Source organism: Solanum dulcamara, chromosome 5 (genome assembly GCF_947179165.1).
Source record: "Solanum dulcamara chromosome 5, daSolDulc1.2, whole genome shotgun sequence".
NCBI lineage: Eukaryota > Viridiplantae > Streptophyta > Magnoliopsida > Solanales > Solanaceae > Solanum > Solanum dulcamara.
This window is the reverse complement of record NC_077241.1, coordinates 52,260,782-52,279,101: the sequence shown is the minus strand read 5'-3', so window position 1 is coordinate 52,279,101 and position 18,320 is coordinate 52,260,782.

Sequence of the window (18,320 nt, the reverse complement as noted above, 5' to 3'; positions counted from 1 at the left end):
TCACATCTTCTCACTTCCAAGTATGAATTTTCATATCTTAAGCTAAACCCCTCAGTTTTTATGCTCAACTTTAACATGTTGGCAATTTCAACTCTTATCCTCAACCTCCACTATATCCTTCTATTACGACCCAACCCTATAGGCCACGACTGAGTCTGAGCTGTATTTCCTTATGCGTATCTATCAGCTACACTTAAGTTGAACCATGTGTGATGTGACACTATACATAAAAACCTCAACAGTTTAAAACGTTTTCACGTACATGTAGCCTCTTTCATTCATATCATATCATGAAAGGGCATACGAGCCGACAAGGCTGCCATAACATAAAAATAGTTACAACATACCGTATAGGCACAGTCGAAACAAACTTATAAACAACCCACATATACATATGTCTACAGACCTCTAAGAATAGTAACAGCTACATATGGCGGGACAGGGCCCTGCCATACCCCTGGACAATTAAATACATACATATTACATTACTAGTATCAAAAGTTAGGCTCCGTAACAGTGGAGTGCTCCCAACATTGCTGAGTGGAAACCTTAAGCTGTCGGATCTCCAAAATAAACATTTGTACCTGCGAGTATGAAACATAGCCCCCAAAGAATGGGGGGTCAGTACGATATATGTACTGAGTATATAAAGCATAATAACACATAACTGAGTTACAACTGAAGTAGGGATGCAGGAAACAAATATAATAGTTAACAAATTTCTCTACCTGCATCTTATGACATGAGGTCATGTATACCTTCCTTGCATACCATACCTGGCCCTCTATGGGACTTGGCGCTATAGGTATGTCATTATATTTCCACATGCATGCCTACAGACTGTATCCGGCACTTCAATGAGGGACTCAAATAAGTTGTTATTTTATTGTGTATCATGCTCGGCCCTTAATGGGATGCGGTGAATAATTATTTTATCATATATCATGCCCAGCCCTTCATGGGATGGAGTGAATAATTATTTCATCATATATCAAGCTCGGCCCTTCATGGGATGTGGTGAATAATCATTTTATCATATATCATGCCCGGCCCTTCATGGGATGCGGTGAATAATTATTTTATCGTTTATCATGCCCGGCCTTTCATGGGATGCAGTGAGTTTATCTTGACCGGCCCTTCATGGGATGCGGTGAGTGATGTATTAATGGCCTGCACGATTAGAGTAGCGAGGAACCATATGCAATTAGCTCATCATCTGAGACTCAGTATAACAATCGTCATGGACTATCATTTGAGGATCAAAATGATCATCATCTCACGTATCCTCTAAATGCCATTAGGGGACATATCGATGGAGTCTCAAGAGTCCTAGACTTTTATTGAGGTAATACCAAACGACTTATGCAATCAGAGGCACTTGTCATTATAGAGTCCTTAGGCATGGGAGCTCATACATTTAATTAGTATTCATCATATAGGGACTCGAGGATAAAAGTTTAACTACTTTAAGAACTTTGATATTACGAAATGAATAGGAGTTATAGTTCATGCTTCCTATGCATCCGGTTACTATTTCATGTATAGAAGTCTCGGGGGTGATAGCTCACCTACCTTGACCGCCTTAGCATTTAGAAGTGAACACGAGTCAATAGGCTCTACATATATTACCTTTTATCCTATAGAAGCCTTAAAAAGGCAATAGCTCAACTATTACAGGAGTTCTACCATCACGAAGTGGATAAGAATTATGAACTATACTTGGAGATTTACAAATGGAATTATTCCCATGTTTCATATACAAACCATTCATAACTTATTTCTAATACATTCCCAGAAGAAAAGAGAGACAGGCTTTATATACTTATGCCAAGAACATGCCAAGAGAAAGCTTCACATACCTCTTATGGGTTACTCTTTATCTCGTTCGTCTCGTCGTCCTCTGAACCTAAGTAATATAAAAGCAACACGAATATTAATAACCCTTGGATTTCCAGCATCTTAGGTTACATATGAGTATTCATAGAACTCAACCCCTCGCTCGTCTTCCCGACTAGTTCTTTAGCTAGTTAAGGCGTTAACGAAAACCGGACAGCACCTCCTCTATAATGTGCCCTATATGAATTCCCAATTACATCCCTAATACCTAAATCCAAAAAACAACATAACCATCAGCTCATATATATGTTTAACATGGCAACATTACACAATATAAACTCCGAACGACTGGCTCAAAACTACGATGCCAAAATAAAGTTTCTAGTTTCCATTTTGCAAAACCTTTAACCATATGAAGTGGGGGTCGTGTGGCTGCCACAAGATGTCCCCCACCTCTTTTAGGACACATTTAGACCCTGAAACACATACCTCACAACCAGTAACAGCCTCCACACATACAACGCCTCATTCCGACTATAATTTACCTACGACGACTTCAATTTAGATAGTTTCTTTCGCTGAGATTATACACGATTTTTTTATACTTACAGCAGTATAAAAGGTACATAATACACTCCCTAAAGACCTCATAAATTCCAAATTTAAAGGAGAAATCTTACCTTACCCGAAATTGGCCAAAACTAGCCAACATTGCGCTTCGAAAACTTCTTTAGCGTGCTGAAAGTTGCGGACTGCTCGTAGCTCATTCTTGCTGCCCCAAAATAGATTTTTATGTAATTAAACACCTCTATACCATCTTAGGATACCTTAAATAAGTAATTTACAGAGCGAAATCAGAACGTACCTATTTTTCTCTCCTAGCCCTCCTCTTTTTCTTTCTAGACTTAGGGTTCTTATTTCATGTTGCTGCTGATTTTTTGGGCTAAGGACTGAAGTTAATAGTCATTTATCATGTATATATGGGATTCCTTGAATGTTTTACATGTCATCCCCTTAGGGTGACACGTTTCCAACCGTGATTGGACCACCGCATCTATGCAGCCTCTTAGGGGCTGCCATATGGCAGTGGGGACCACCTCCAAGCAGGTGGGTCACCTGCTTGCCTGAGGTGTTGCCATGTGTCACTCCTCCATTGGCTTCCACATGTCCTCTTTTCCTCTTCCTCATGGGTTTGTAATCTCATCCTACTTTAAGAGCCTATGTAATTCATACTACGTAAGCTTGGTACGTACTCAAATAGCTTAGGTATGTAAGACTTCTAAATTAATAGCTTACGTAGGTAAGTTAAGTCCTACGACTCCTTACTTTTCCTCCAACTCCTTCCAACTTCTCTTGACCTTATTTCAAACTTTTCCTACCATGGGATATCGCATTTTCCCTTCCTTGGAGTCATTTGATAGTTTGGTAGATTATCCGACTCACTTGATAACTTCTAAGAACGTAAGGGACATTCTGAGATCAAAAGTGTGGGGTATAACATCCTTCCCCCTTTAGAACATTCGTCCTAAAATGTTAATTAATCTTATGAGCTCTTACCATGACTTTGGGAATTTTCTATACCAGTTGTCATCCATAGGTTTCTTACTAATAATTCTCCGCACTGTCTTAGGTATCATGGCTTCTATCCATTCATTGCTGGTTTTTAGATCTTGTTAACTCATACCAGTATAGGATCTTACTTGAAGCCACTTTCCCCCTCTAGGGTGTACCCATGTCACTATCTATTTTTGTTCCACCTTACGCCCTTATTTCAAATGTTCAAATGCATATGATTCTTTTCCAACATATTTGGTATACTGCACCATATCTTTATATTCCAGTCACATGGACCACGTCATTTCTTTTAGTTACTTTCTTACTAAGCTTTCCTTATTCTCATAACGATCTTTGTTATGTTCACATGGTACCCTGTATGCATTCAATCTCATTGTATAACACTGTTTGACCTTTTTCACGAGTCTTACTATAGGCTACTTACCCTTCTTAGTTAGTCTTATCCTTAATGTCTCACATGCTATCTTATTACTACTTTATATCCGTCATAATATTTGTCTCCCTTGCACTCTTCTCATAATCATACTGTTACTTCTTTCAACTATAACTCATCATAGTTTATCCCTATGTATCAATTCAGGCGATACCTTAATATATCATTTTATCCAAATCTATCAGTCTTCTTTAAATCATCTTCGTTGGATCAAAAGTCTTTTCCAACTTTGTTTTACCATACCAGTATCGACCTCTTAGTGTCTATTGCTACCAATTCAGCAATTAACTCATTTCTCAGGGTCAGCTATACTCATAGTTTAATCAAACCTCATCATTGTTGTGGGAACGACTTTCCAAGACATAGAGCCCGTTTGGATTGGCTTAAAAAAAGTAACTTTTATGTATGAAGTGCTTTTAGAACTTTGAAGTGCTGAAAGTTATTTTTATAAATAAGCAGTTGAGTGTTTGGATAAAGTGCTTATGATGTGAATTTTAGGATTAAAAGAATAAAAAAAAGGTAGTTTGAGAATTTAGTTAAAATATAAGGGATATAAAAGTAATTTCCATGGTCAAAGAAAATGACTTTAAACACTTTGGAAAAAAAAGTTAGGAATCCTAACTTTTCATTTTTGACTGACTTTAAGAACTTTATGGCTTAAAGTCAGCATTAGGCAAACACGTCCAAAAGCTAAAAAGGGGCTTTAAGTTGGTTTTGACAAACTTAAAGCCAATCCAAACGGGCTCATATTATGGCCCTATATCTCATTCTCTTTTTATTTCTGGGGAAATTTGGGCAGAGTTTCCTCTATATTTCTTACTATCTCAACACTTGCACATAGAAAATGCCAATAATGTCTCACAGGGATAACATATATATTCACATCATATCATATAGTAGTCACATAGGGCTCCTAATATCAATGCACATATATTCTAGAAGAAAATTGATAATATACCTATAAACATATTTGGTGATGCCTCCTGATCCCGTCTGCTGGTTAAGGCGTAGATGAGATTTGAAATACCGCTGGAACTAGAAGTTCTACCACGGCCTCTACCATTGCCTACTAGCGTCTGAATACTCTGTCTCGCAGGGCGCATAGCCACGGACGAAGATAAACTAGTAACTGGACCAGTAGGCTGAACTGCACTTCCTAGGCTACCCCTGTATGGACAATCCCTAATAACATAGCCCTGACGGCCGCAAGTAAAACAAGCATTTGTCCCAAAATTACATTTCCTAGAATGAGCCTTATCACAACGACAATGAGGCAAGGGTGGCCTCGATTGATGTGAACTCCTATTCATCTCTAAGTCTGAAGCCCTAAAGCTCTGACCAGCTCCTAAATACCGTATGCTATAAAACCTCCTACCTATGACCTATGAGGGTGGACTCTAGGCTGGCTGGGAAGGGTATCCACTATACTATTGAGGCTGCTCGCCTCGAAAGTCACCATAAAAACCAGCTGATTTAGTCCTCTTATGTTGGCCTCTATCAAAATCTCTCTTGGGTTGATGTCCCCTGTGCCGATCCTCTACTCCTTATGCATACGCTTATACCCGAGGAATATCCATGCCTAGATGAGAAGCCATGATCATACAGCTATCAACCATGTGATGATCTAGCCCCATCATATACCGATGCACCCTATCAGCCATATCGACCATAATAGTGGGCGCATGTCTCGCCAATGAGTCAAACTCGAGGCTATAGTCTTTAATGCTCCTACCATTCTGCCACAGCTGCAGGAATTTATCAACTCTGGCTTGTTTAATTTTCGGAGGTAGAAAATGGCCAAGGAAGGCTTCCACAAACTCATCCCAAACTACTAGAGGAGCACCCTCACCCCTTGATAATTCCCAGGACTCTTACCAGTTAACGGTTATGTCATGCAGCCGATATGAAGCCAACTAAACAAATTCAGCCTTAGAAGCCCTGAGTACTCTCAATGTGCGCTATATTTGTTGAATAAACTCCTGCGAGTCATCTGCAGGCCTCAACCCATAAAACTCTAGAGGGTTACAAGCCAAGAAGTCACAAACCCTTAAACTAGTATGTCTATCAACATCATCCGCTCCTAACCCATGCCTTCGAGCCTGCCTTGCCATTATTCTAGTCAGCAACTGTATGACATCTCTCATAGCGCTATCTTACGGACCGGGCTGTGGGGCAGGAGGCTCAAGTACTTGAGCTTCAAGACCTGCAGTTGCTGCTGTTCTAGGCTCCTCCGAAGGTGGCAACTTAGTAGAGCTCGCCGATTGCCGCACAATCCCTGGCATAGACTGGGCATGAGCCCTAGTAATTCTCGGGGTCTGACTAGTTTCCCCTGCTACTGACTTGCCTTTCTGGGCAGTTATCGCTTTTCTTGGAGGCATCACTTTAACCAGGAGGATATGTTAGTGGGGGACCATCCTAATAACGTAGCTCTATCGCACGATGTGAGATACGGAAGAACGAAAACATCCTAAATGTCTTGTAGCCTCCTGTTTATAAATGTGGTGAATAACACACCAATAAAAAAGACTCTACTAGACACGGTCTGTAGACACTTCGAGGACGAACTACTCTGATACTATTTCTGTCACGACCCAACCTCGTAGGCCACGACTGGGGTCCAACCTGGACCCCCTTATGCGTATCTATTAGCTACACTTAAATTGAACCGTGTGTGATGTGACACTATACATAAAAACCTCAACAGTTTAAAACTTTTTCATGTACATGTAGCCTCTTTCTTTCGTATCATATTATAAAAGGGCACGTGAGCCGACGAGGCTGCCATAATATAAAAATAGTTACAACATGTTGTATAGGCACAGTCAAAACAAACTTATAAACAACCCACATATACATATGTCTACAGACCTCTAAGAATAGTAACAACAATATGTGGCGGGACAGGGCCCCCGCCGTACCCCTGGATAATTAAATACATACATATTACATGACTAGTATCAAAAGTTAGGCTCCAGAATAGTGGAGCGCTCCCAACATCACTGAGTGGAAACCCTAAGCTGGCGGATCTCCAAAATGAACATCTATACCTACAAGTATGAAACGTAGCCCCCTGGAGAACAGGGGGTCAGTACGATATATGTACTGAGTATATAAAGCATAACAACACATAACTGAGCTAACAACTGAAGTAGGGATGCAGGAAACAAATATAACAGTTAACGAATTTCTCTACCTGCATCTTATTTACATGAGGGCATGTATAACTTCCTTACATACCATACCTGGCCCGCTATGGGACTTGGCGCTACAAGTATGTCACTATATTTCCACATGCATGCCTACAGACTGTATTCGGCCCTTCAGTGAGGGACTCAATGAAGCTGTCATTTCATTGTGTACCATGCCCGGCCCTTCATGGGATGCGGTGAATAATCATTTCATCATATATTATGCCCGGCCCTTCATGGGATGCGGTGAATAATCATTTCATCATATATCATGCCTGGCCCTTCATGGGATGCTGTGAATAATCATTTTATCATTTATCATACACGGCCCTTTATGGAATGCGGTGAATTTATCATGCCCGTCCTTCATAGGACGCAGTGAGTTTATCCTGCCTGGCCCTTTACAGGATGCGGTGAGTGATGTATTAATGGCCTGCACGAGTAGAGTAGCGAGGAACCATATGCAATTAGCTCATCATTTGAGACTCGGTATAACAATCGTCATGGACTATCATTTGAGGATCAAAATGATCATCATCTCACGTATCCTCTAAATGCCATTAGGTTCCATATCTATGGAGTCTCAAGAGTCCTAGACTTTTATTGAGGTAATACCAAACGGCTTATGCAATCAGAGTCACTTGTCATTATAGAGTCCTTAGGCACGGGAGCTCATACATTTAATTAGTGTTCATCATATAGGGACTCAAGGGTAGTAGTTAAACTACTTCAAGAACTTTGATATTAAGAAATGAATAGGAGTTATAGTTCATGCTTCCCATGCATCCAGTTACTATTTCATGTACAGAAGGCTCGGGGGTGATAGCTTAGCTACCTTAAGTGCCTTAGCATTTAGAAGTGAACACGAGTCAATAGGCTCTACATATATTACCTTTTATCCTATAGAAGCCTTAAAAAGGCAATAGCTCAACTATTACAGGAGTTCTACCATCACGAAGTGGATAAGAATTATGAACTGTACTTGAAGATTTACGAATGGAATTATTCCCATATTTCATATACAAACCATTCATAACGTATTTCTAAGACATGCCCAGAAGAAAAGAGAGATGGGCTTTACATACTTATGCCAAGAACATTCCAAGAGAAAGCTTCACATACCTCTTACGGGTTACTCTTTATCTCGTTCGTCTCGTGGTCCTCTGAACCTAAGTAATATAAAAGAAACATGAATATTAATAACCCTTGTCTTTCCAGCATATTAGGTTACATATGAGTATTCATAGAACTCAACCCCTCGCTCGTCTTCCCGACTAGTTCTTTAGCTAGTTAAGGCGTTAACGAAAATCGGACAGCACCTCCTCTATAATGTGCCCTATCTGAATTACCAATTACGTCCCTAATACCTACATACAGACAACAACATAACAATAAGCTCATATATATGTATAAAATGGCAACATTACACAATATAAACTCCAAACGACTGGCTCAAAACTACGACGCCAAAATAAGGTTTCTAGTTTCCATTTTGGAAAACCTTTAACCATACGAAGTGGGGGTCATGTGGATGCCACAAGATGCTCCACCAACTATTTTAGGACACATTTAGACCCTGAAACACACACCACACAACCAAAAGCAGTCTCCACACATACAATGCCTCATTCCGACTACAATTTACCTACGACAACTTCAATTTAGATAGTTTCTTTCGCTGAGCATATCCATGATTTTTTTATACTTCCAGAAGTATACAAGGTACATAATACACTCCCTAGAAACCTCATAAAGTCCAAATTTAAAGGAGAAATTTTACCTTACTCGAAATTGGCCAAAACTAGCCAAAATTGTGCTTTGAAAACCTCATTAGCGTGCTGAAAGTTGCGGATTGCTCGTAGCTCATTCTTTCTGCCCCAAAATTGATTTTTATGTTATTAAACACCGCTATACCACTTTAGTATAACTTAAATAATTAATTTATGGAGCAAAATTGGAACGTACCTATTTTTTTCTCCTAGTCGTCCTCTTCTTCTTTCTAGACTTAGGGTTCTTATTTCATGTTGCTGCTGATTTTTTTGGCTAAGGACTGACGTTAATAGTCATTCATCATGTATATATGGGCTGACTTGAATGTTTCACATGTAAGCCCCTTAGGGTGACACGTGTTCAGCCGTGATTGGACCACCGCATCTATGCAGCCTCTTTGGGGCTGCCACATGGCAGTGGGCCCCGCCTCCCCAAACAGGTGGGTCACCTGCTTTCTTGAGGTGCTTCCATGTGTCACTCCTCCATTGGCTTCCATATGTCCTCTTTTACTCTTCCTTGTGGGTTCGTAATCTCGTCCTACTTTAAGAGCCTATGTAATCCATACTACGTAAGCTTGGTACGTACTCAAATAGCTTAGGTATGTAAGACTTCTAAATTAATAGCTTACGTAGGTAAGTTGAGTCCTACGACTCCTTACTTGGCCTCCAACTCCTTCCGACTTCTCTTGACCCTATTTGAAACTTTCCCTACTATAGGATATCGCATTCTCCCTTCCTTGGAGTAATTTGATAGTGTGATAGATTATCCGACTCACTTGATAACTTTTAAGAACTTAAGGGATATTCTGAGCTCAAAAGTGTGGGGTGTAACACCTTCTTCATTCCATTCCAACAATACACTTTCCTCAAATCAAGATACATCTTTGTGGATCCCGAATGAATTGAATACTGTGAACTATGGGCCTCACTCAATATCAACTCTCTTAACCCATAAACATTAGAAACACACAAATGACCTTGGTAGAGAAGTACTCCATCTTCCCCTTGGGTGAAAGTCTCAATGGCTTTTTCGACAACCGACTTCTTCAATTCAACCAACACTAGATCATGGTCTTGTTTGGTCTTAACATCCACCACAAGAGATGATTCTGAGCCATTGTGTATAACAACACCTCCATAATTGGAGTTAACTAAATGTACATATAAATTTTCCAATCTATAAACATCCCGAACCTAATCCTTCTTACCTTCCTCAACATGGGAAACACTATCTATGGACAACCGACTAAGAGCATCGGCTATAACATTTTCTTTACTTGGATGGTACAACACATTCATGTCATAATTCTTTAGGAGTTAAAGCCACCTCTTTTGCCTAAGGTTCAAGTCCCTTTGGATGAACACATACTGTAAGCTTTTTGGTCAGTAAACACATCCACATGCACCCCATAAAGATAATGACGCCAAATTTTCAAAGAAAAGACAACCGCAGCAAGTTCAAGATCATGAGTTGGATAATTCTGTTCATGTACCTTAAGTTGCCTAGAATAATAGGCTATATACTTAACATGTTGCATTAAAAAACAACCCAAACCAACACTTGAGGAATCACAATAACCAAAAAACCCATTTGAACCTTTGGACAATGTCAAAATAGGAGCCAACGTAAGATGATCCTTCTATAGTTGGAAACTTTCCTCACATTCTATCGAGAATTGAAATTTCACTTTATTTTGGGTCAACTTAGTCAAAGGCAAAGCCATAGATGAAAACCTTCAACAAACCTTCTATATTATCTGGCCAAACCCAAAAAGCTTCTAATATCCAAAGGAGACAATGATCTAGGCCAATTCTTCACCGGCTCCATTTTCTTTGGATCAGCTTTAATCCTATCATCGGACACCACAGGACTAAGAAATGCAACTTCCCTTAGCCAAAATTCACACTTACTAAACTTGGCTAATAGTTGGTTATCTCTCAATGTTTGCAACACAATTATCAAGTGACTCATATGATCCTCTTTATTCTGAGAGTAGATCAAGATTTTATTAATAAACACCACTACAAACATGTCTAAGTATGGCTTGAAATTAGGATTTATCAAATCCATGATAATAGCGAAAGCATTAGTCAACCCAAATGATATGATTATGAATTTAAAATGACCATACCTTGTCTAAAATGCCATTTTGGGAATATCACACTCTCTCACCCTTAGTTGGTGATAATCAGAATAGAGATCAATTTTTGAGAAGTAACTTTCCCCTTGTAATTGGTAAAACAAATCATCTATCCTCAAAATTGGATACTTTTTCTTGATGGTAACCTTATTCAATTTTTAGTAATCTATACACATTCGGAGCAACCCATCTTTCTTCCAAACAAACATCACGGGAGCACCCCATAGTGAAATATTGGCCTTATAAAACCCTTATCCAATACATATTTTAATTGTTCTTTCCACTCCTTAAGTTCCATCGGAGCCATATGGTAAGGAGGAATAGAAATAGGTTGAGTATCGGGAAGAAGATCTATGCCAAAGTCATTTTTCCTTTTGGGAGAAACACCGAGCAAATCATTGGGAAACACTTAAGATACTCATTAACTATAGGGACCGACTCAAGAGTAGGAGTTTTGGAATCAACAACCCTAAATCACACAATATGGTACATGCACCATTTGGAAATCATTTTTCAAGCCTTAAGACATGAGATGGATTGACCCTTAACCACCGAATCATTACCCTTCCATTCAAGATTAGGCTCATTAGGAAATTAAAATTTGACCCTATGGGTTCTACAATCAATGGATGCATAAGAGGCATGTAGCCAATCCATACCTAGAATAATGTCAAAATCGGTCATGTCTAGTTCAACAAGATAAAAAGGGATAACTTTATGCAACACCGATATGGGACAATTTCTATAAACTCTCTTGGATAACAATGAATCACCAACGGGAGTAAAAACAGAAAAAGGTTCTAATAATACCTCGGGGCACACATCAAATCTCTTAACAAGGCAAGCAGTAACAAAAGACAAATTTGCACCTAGATCAAACAATGCATAAACATCAAAGTTAAAAACCCATAACATACCTGTTACCATAATGGGAGTCTCATCCACATCTTTCTTAGCATGAAGATCATAGAATTGGTTGTTGTGTTAGCTAGCCACCCTTTGACTTAGCTTGGGCTCCTTGTTTCACTTGGCCTCCTTGAGGATGAACTTCTCCACCTTTATTGGCAACATGATGGCACTCGGCTTGCTTATGGCCCATCTTTCCACCTCCATAACAAGCACCAGTCCCAATCAAACATTTCCCTCTATGATTCTTTCCACACTTTTCACACTTGGAAAAAAGAAGATCTACTAGAATTCACACCTCTACCTCAAACCTTAGGGTATGGCACTCTATCTTTAACAAACTTTTTCCCCAAACCTTAGCCTTGTTGAGAACTACCACTACTACCACCCCCATTCCTAGCATTTGAGAACCCACCTTTATACTGGGCTCTCTAAAACTCCCTCATTTTCATCCCTTTGATTTTCTCCCCCTCAATTTATTAGGAAAAAGTCATAAGTAGTCCTTCAATATGAATCAACTCATTCGGGCATATGGATCGGCAACCAATGAAGGAGCATACTTGGATAGCTTAGTAAACTTGAGGGCATAGTCCTTCATACCCAAATTTCCTTGTCGAAGATTGATGAACTCCAATACCTTATCTTCCCTTAGTTGAAGAGGGAAAAAGATATCAAGGAAAGCAAGTGTGAAGGCTTTCCATTCAATAGGACCTACATCCACCCTATCTAACTTCCATTGTGAATACCAAACTTGGACCACACCCTTGATTTGGTAGGCTGCCAACTTCACTTTCTCTTCCAAATCCACTTTTGAACATGGAATTTGGGTGGGTTTATTCTTGTGAAGTCCCTCATTCTAGAGGCTGGAGTAGGATCATTAGGAAGAGACGCAACTTCTTGGTTGACCACTATTTGGGCTAGCATGGTCATAGCGGTCCGGAACTCCGTAATAGTAACTTGATCGGGTAGGGGACCATTGTCTTAAGGGACTTGTCTTGTTGGAGGCATTTTTTGAAAATCAGAAAAGAAGATCATTAGGGATAGAAATTATGTCATGACCCAAACTAGGTCCAAGCCGCGACTCAGTCATCGGGATGTGAGGGACCCCAATCATATGCCATATTAGCATATATCACATACATAGGGTAAAGAACATGATAAAGATAAAGGGAAGTAATCATCACAAGAGAATAGGACTAAGGGAAATCAACACAATAGATGTCCAAATCGGACTACATCATATGCCGTCTAAACATCCCTCTAGTCTAGTCTTCGGTAGGGGATTAGGACAAACTCCTAGCTCACCCAAACAATAGAAGTAAGTCAAGTAATAGAAATAAAAAACACATCCATTGCACTTGGTATGATGATGTAAGATGAGGACTCACCAACTTTTGAAATCTTATCAACTTTATCCATGAATATGATGTTCATGAATTTCATCTGTCCCTAATTTATGAGATAATGTAGGCAAAATATAAATTAATACGTTTGAATATACTAAGTATGTGAGGTATGCATGAACAATATACCGTAATATACATGACCAATTATAATGAACATGAGTAAGTCTTAAATTATTTGAAAACATATAAAACTCATGGTCAATGCATATCATAAAATTTCATCATATAACTAATAGCATAACTTCAAATTGTGTGGGATAATACCTTTAACCGACATTTAAGACCATGCGAGTTATTACATGAAATCCGATGAAAACCTCACTGAGAAAGAGGAGCCTACCTTACCAGGGTAGACTCCATCATGTTACTCATCTCAACTCAACTCAACTGTGCTATATGTGGATCTACTAGCTAGGACATAAAGGCAACCTATGCGGGCAATGTAGTTTGGGACTTTAGGTTACTACTAGAATTCCCTTGAGTAACTAACTACGTTATTGGACGGAACCCCATCTAGAAGCCCTCTCGGTGCTTAGTCAATATCCCAATGAAAAGTCATAATAACATGATCATAACGTAATAGAGAGAGATAGTAATTGCCTATCAAACAATCTTTAAAACATAATAGGAATGGCTCATTAACTTAGTGATTCATAAGAATCCATAACTTCTATGAGAATTGTCCTTATCACCATCTATATCATGATCGTGTGAGGATTGTATTTATCACATCATAATAACATCTTTGATCTTAACTGTGATCATCATCATAATTTTGATCATAAAAATCATATTCTCAACTTTAAATTATTGAAACTTTCATTGTAAATTATTTAACTCATAATCAACTCATAAAATCATCTTTAAATTTCATAATCATAGATTTAAAGTAGCATTATTCATGGGAATTCATAATTCAACATAAAATCATGCAATTCATATGAAAAAAAACATATAATGATCATTAATAACATATAAAAACTGAATTAAATCATCCCAATGTAATTTATCAAAACTAGGGTTCATAATTCAATTGAAATTGAATGAAAACTTGAGAAAATATTAGGACTACATTGGTGAACGGAACCCTTGGATAAATCCCTACATTTCTTGCTTGAATTCACTAAGAATTGAAGAAGAACGTTGAAGAAATCTAGAAACCCTACCTTGAGCTTGGACAAGAAACCTTGAGAGACTTTTTTCTTGCTTTAGAGAATTTTAGGAGAATGAATTGAACAGGAGGGGAAATTTGAAGAACTGAATATATAAAGACTTTGAACTTGGCCATAAAAGTGTCTAGGTTCATTGAACCGAACTTTGGAAAAGACACAATCACACCTCATTAAACTTCGTACTTTGGACCTACAAGACCCTTTCTATGGGTCATAGTAGAATTGATGATTCATCAAAATTACTCGTCCTGCAGGTCTTAGAAAATGCCTGATTTTTGAGTCTCTGAAGTTTGCGAATGATTCATTTCTACGACCCATAAACTTTATTATGATTCATCAAATCCATTTGTCCTATAGGTCCTAAAACCTACAAAAATATAGGTCTCTAAAGTTTTGTTATGAGTCATTTCTACAACTCGTAATAACTTCTACAAATCATCCTGTCAAGTCGAAGACTTGACCATAAAGGACTTCTAATACTTAACCTCAAGACTCTTCCTACGAGTTGAGAATACGGGTCATCAAAAATATTATAGGTTGTATACATGAATCAAAAGACCCTCATCTGAGTTTGGTCATGATCAAATGCTAAGGGTCACTCCACAACTCGCTCTTATGAGCCGTAGGACTATCTATGGGTCGAACAGTAACACGTAAGGCTGAAGTCAGTAAAACTTTTGAGGATATCTTTTGGGCTCCAACTCTCCGACTTTCGGGGTCTTACAATATCTCCCCCTTAGGAATATTCATCCTCGAATGATATTGACTTATCATAGGGAGGACACAGAAAGAGGACTAGCAATCCAATATGATCATTATAAAACCTTAAAATGCATAGAAAATGAATACTTCAACTTAAAATAAAATCATAACTTTAAAAATCAACTTTTCATGAACAGGCATGCATATTAATGACACTGGAGGAACTGAATACGTAAAAGTTCAATTAACCTTGAATAAGAACAACTTACTACCTTGGGCTTGAGTAAATGGAAAGAGTTATGGGTATCATTTCATCATATCCGCCTTTGCCTCCCAAGTAGCACTTTCTACTTGTTGATTCCTCCATTATACTTTGACGAACATAACTTCTTTGTTCCTTAACTTTGTAAGTTGCCAGTCTAAGATTTCCACTAAAAAATCTACATAAGTCAAATCCTGTTCAACAGTTACATCTTTCAATGGCACTATGGAGTTTGGATCACCCACATACTTCCTTAACATAGATATATGAAACACCGGGTGAAGCATACCTAACAACTGGAAAATTTAACTCATAAGCCACCTTGCAAATACGTCACAATATATTATAAGGCCCAATGTATCTAGGACTCAATTTCCCTTTTTTACCAAAATGCATTACACCCTTCATGGGTGAAGCCTTCAAATATACCCAATCATCCACCTTAAATTGAACGTCTCATTCTCCTTGGTTCCAACTCTCTGACTTCTGGGGTCTTACAATATCTCTCCCTTGGGAACATTCATCCTCGAATAAGATTTACTTATCATAGGAAGCACACGGGAAGAGGACTAGCAACCCAACATGAACTGATGACATCTTAAAATGTATGGAATATGAAAATTTCATCTAAACATAAGATCATAACTTTAAAAATCAACTTTCATAACATGCATGCATATGAATAACATTGGAGAAACTGAATACGTAAGAGTTTAATTTATCTTGACGAAGAACAACTTACTGCTTTAGGCTTGAGTAGAGGGAAAGAGGTATGGGTATCGTTTCATCATATCCATCTCCACCTCCCAAGTAGTACTTTCTACTTGTTGATTCCTCCATATTACTTAGACAGGAACAACTTCTTTGCTCCTTAACTCCCTAATTTGTTGGTCTAAGATTTACACCAGTACCTCTTTATAAGTCAAATTCTCCTCAATACTTATATCCTTCAATGGCATAATGGAGATTGGATTACCCACAAACTTTCTCAACATAGACACATGAAACACCGGGTGAACCATATCTAAATCAAGTGGAAAATCTAACTCATAAGCCACCTTGCCAACACATCTCAATATCTTTTAAGGTCCAACGTATCTAGGACTCAATTTTCCTTTCTTGCCAAAATGCATTACCCCCTTAATGGGTGAAACGTTAAAATATACCCAATCATCTATTTTAAATTCAATCTCTCTTTTCCTAACATTGGAATAGGACTCTAAATGTGTGAAGTGAATTGTGTACCTTGATCAGATATGATGGAAAAGGGCATACCATAAAGTCTTACCAACTCATGAACATATAACTTAGCATAATCTTCGGCACCATAGGAAGTCTTGACTGGTAGAAAATAAGCCGACTTAGTCGTCCGATCTACAACAATCCAAATGGATTCATGTTGCTTCTTAGTACAAGGCAAGCCCTTTACAAAGTCCATATTCACATTTTTCCATTTCTAAGTAGGAATTTCAATGTCTTGGATTAGACCTCCCAGTCTTTGATGCTCAACTTTAACTTGTTAGCAATTTGGATACTGTAGCCACAAATTTCGCTATGTTCTTCTTTATGCCATTCTACTAATACACTTCACCTCAAGTCATGTTAAATCTTGGTGGAACCCAGATGAAGTGAATATTGGGAACTATGATCCTCATTTAATATCAACTCTCTCAACCCATCAGTATTAGGTACACATAACTGACCTTAGTAAAGTAGCACCCCATCTCCCCCTTGGGAGAAAGCCTGATTTTTTTGCAACCATTTTCTTTAACTCAACTAACACCGGGTCATGGTCTTTCTTAAACTTAACATCCACTACAATAGATGATTCCGAACCATTGTTGTACAAGAACACCTACATCATTAGAATCAACCAAATGCACCCATAACGTGCCAAGCTAAGAACATCTTTTATCAATTCTTTCTTAACTTCCTCAACATATGCAACACTACTCATGGACAATCAACTTAGTACATCAGTGACCACATTAGTTTTGCCCGCATTGTATCACACACTCATGTCATAGTCCTTCAACAATTCGAGTCATTTTCTTTGTATAAGGTTTAAATCTTTTTGCTTAAACACATATTGTAAACTCTTATGGTCGGTGAACACATCCACATGGTCACCATAAAGGTAGTGTCTCAAAATCTTCAAGGAAAACACAACCGCCGCTAGTTCAAGATCATGGGTTGGATAGTTCTTTTCTTATACCTTAAGTTTCCTAGAAGAATAGAATATCACCTTACCATGTTGCATCAATACACAACCAAGAAAAACCCTTGAAGCATCACAATATACTATAGAAACATCGGACCCTTCCGATAAGGTCAAGATAGAGACGGTAGTGAGGTGATCTTTCAACTCTTGGAAACTCTTTTCACAAGCTTCCGACCATTGAAACTTCATCTTCTTTTGAGTAAACTTGGTCAAAGGTGATGAGATTGACGAAAATCCTTCCATAAATCTCATATACTATCCGGCTAGGCCCAAGAAACTTCTAATATCCAAAGGAGATAACGGTCTAGGCAAATTCTTAACTGCATTGATTTTCTTAGGATCAACCATAATCCATTCACCAGACACAATGTGAAAAAGAAAAGCCACCTCCTTTAACCAAAACTCACACTTATTGAACTTAGAAAATAATTGTTTGTCCCTTAAAGTTTGCAACACAATCCTGAAGTTATTAGCATGCTCCTCCTCATTCTGAGAGTAAACCAAAATATCACGAATGAATACAATCACAAACATGTCAAAATATTATTTGAACACCCTATTTATAAATTCCATGAATGCTTCGGTGCAATAGTCAAACCAAACGACATAACTAGGAAGTCATAATGGCCATACCATGTTTCAATTGCCATTTTGGGAATATCACGCTCCCTCACCCTCAATTGGTGATAATCAAAATGAAGATCTATTT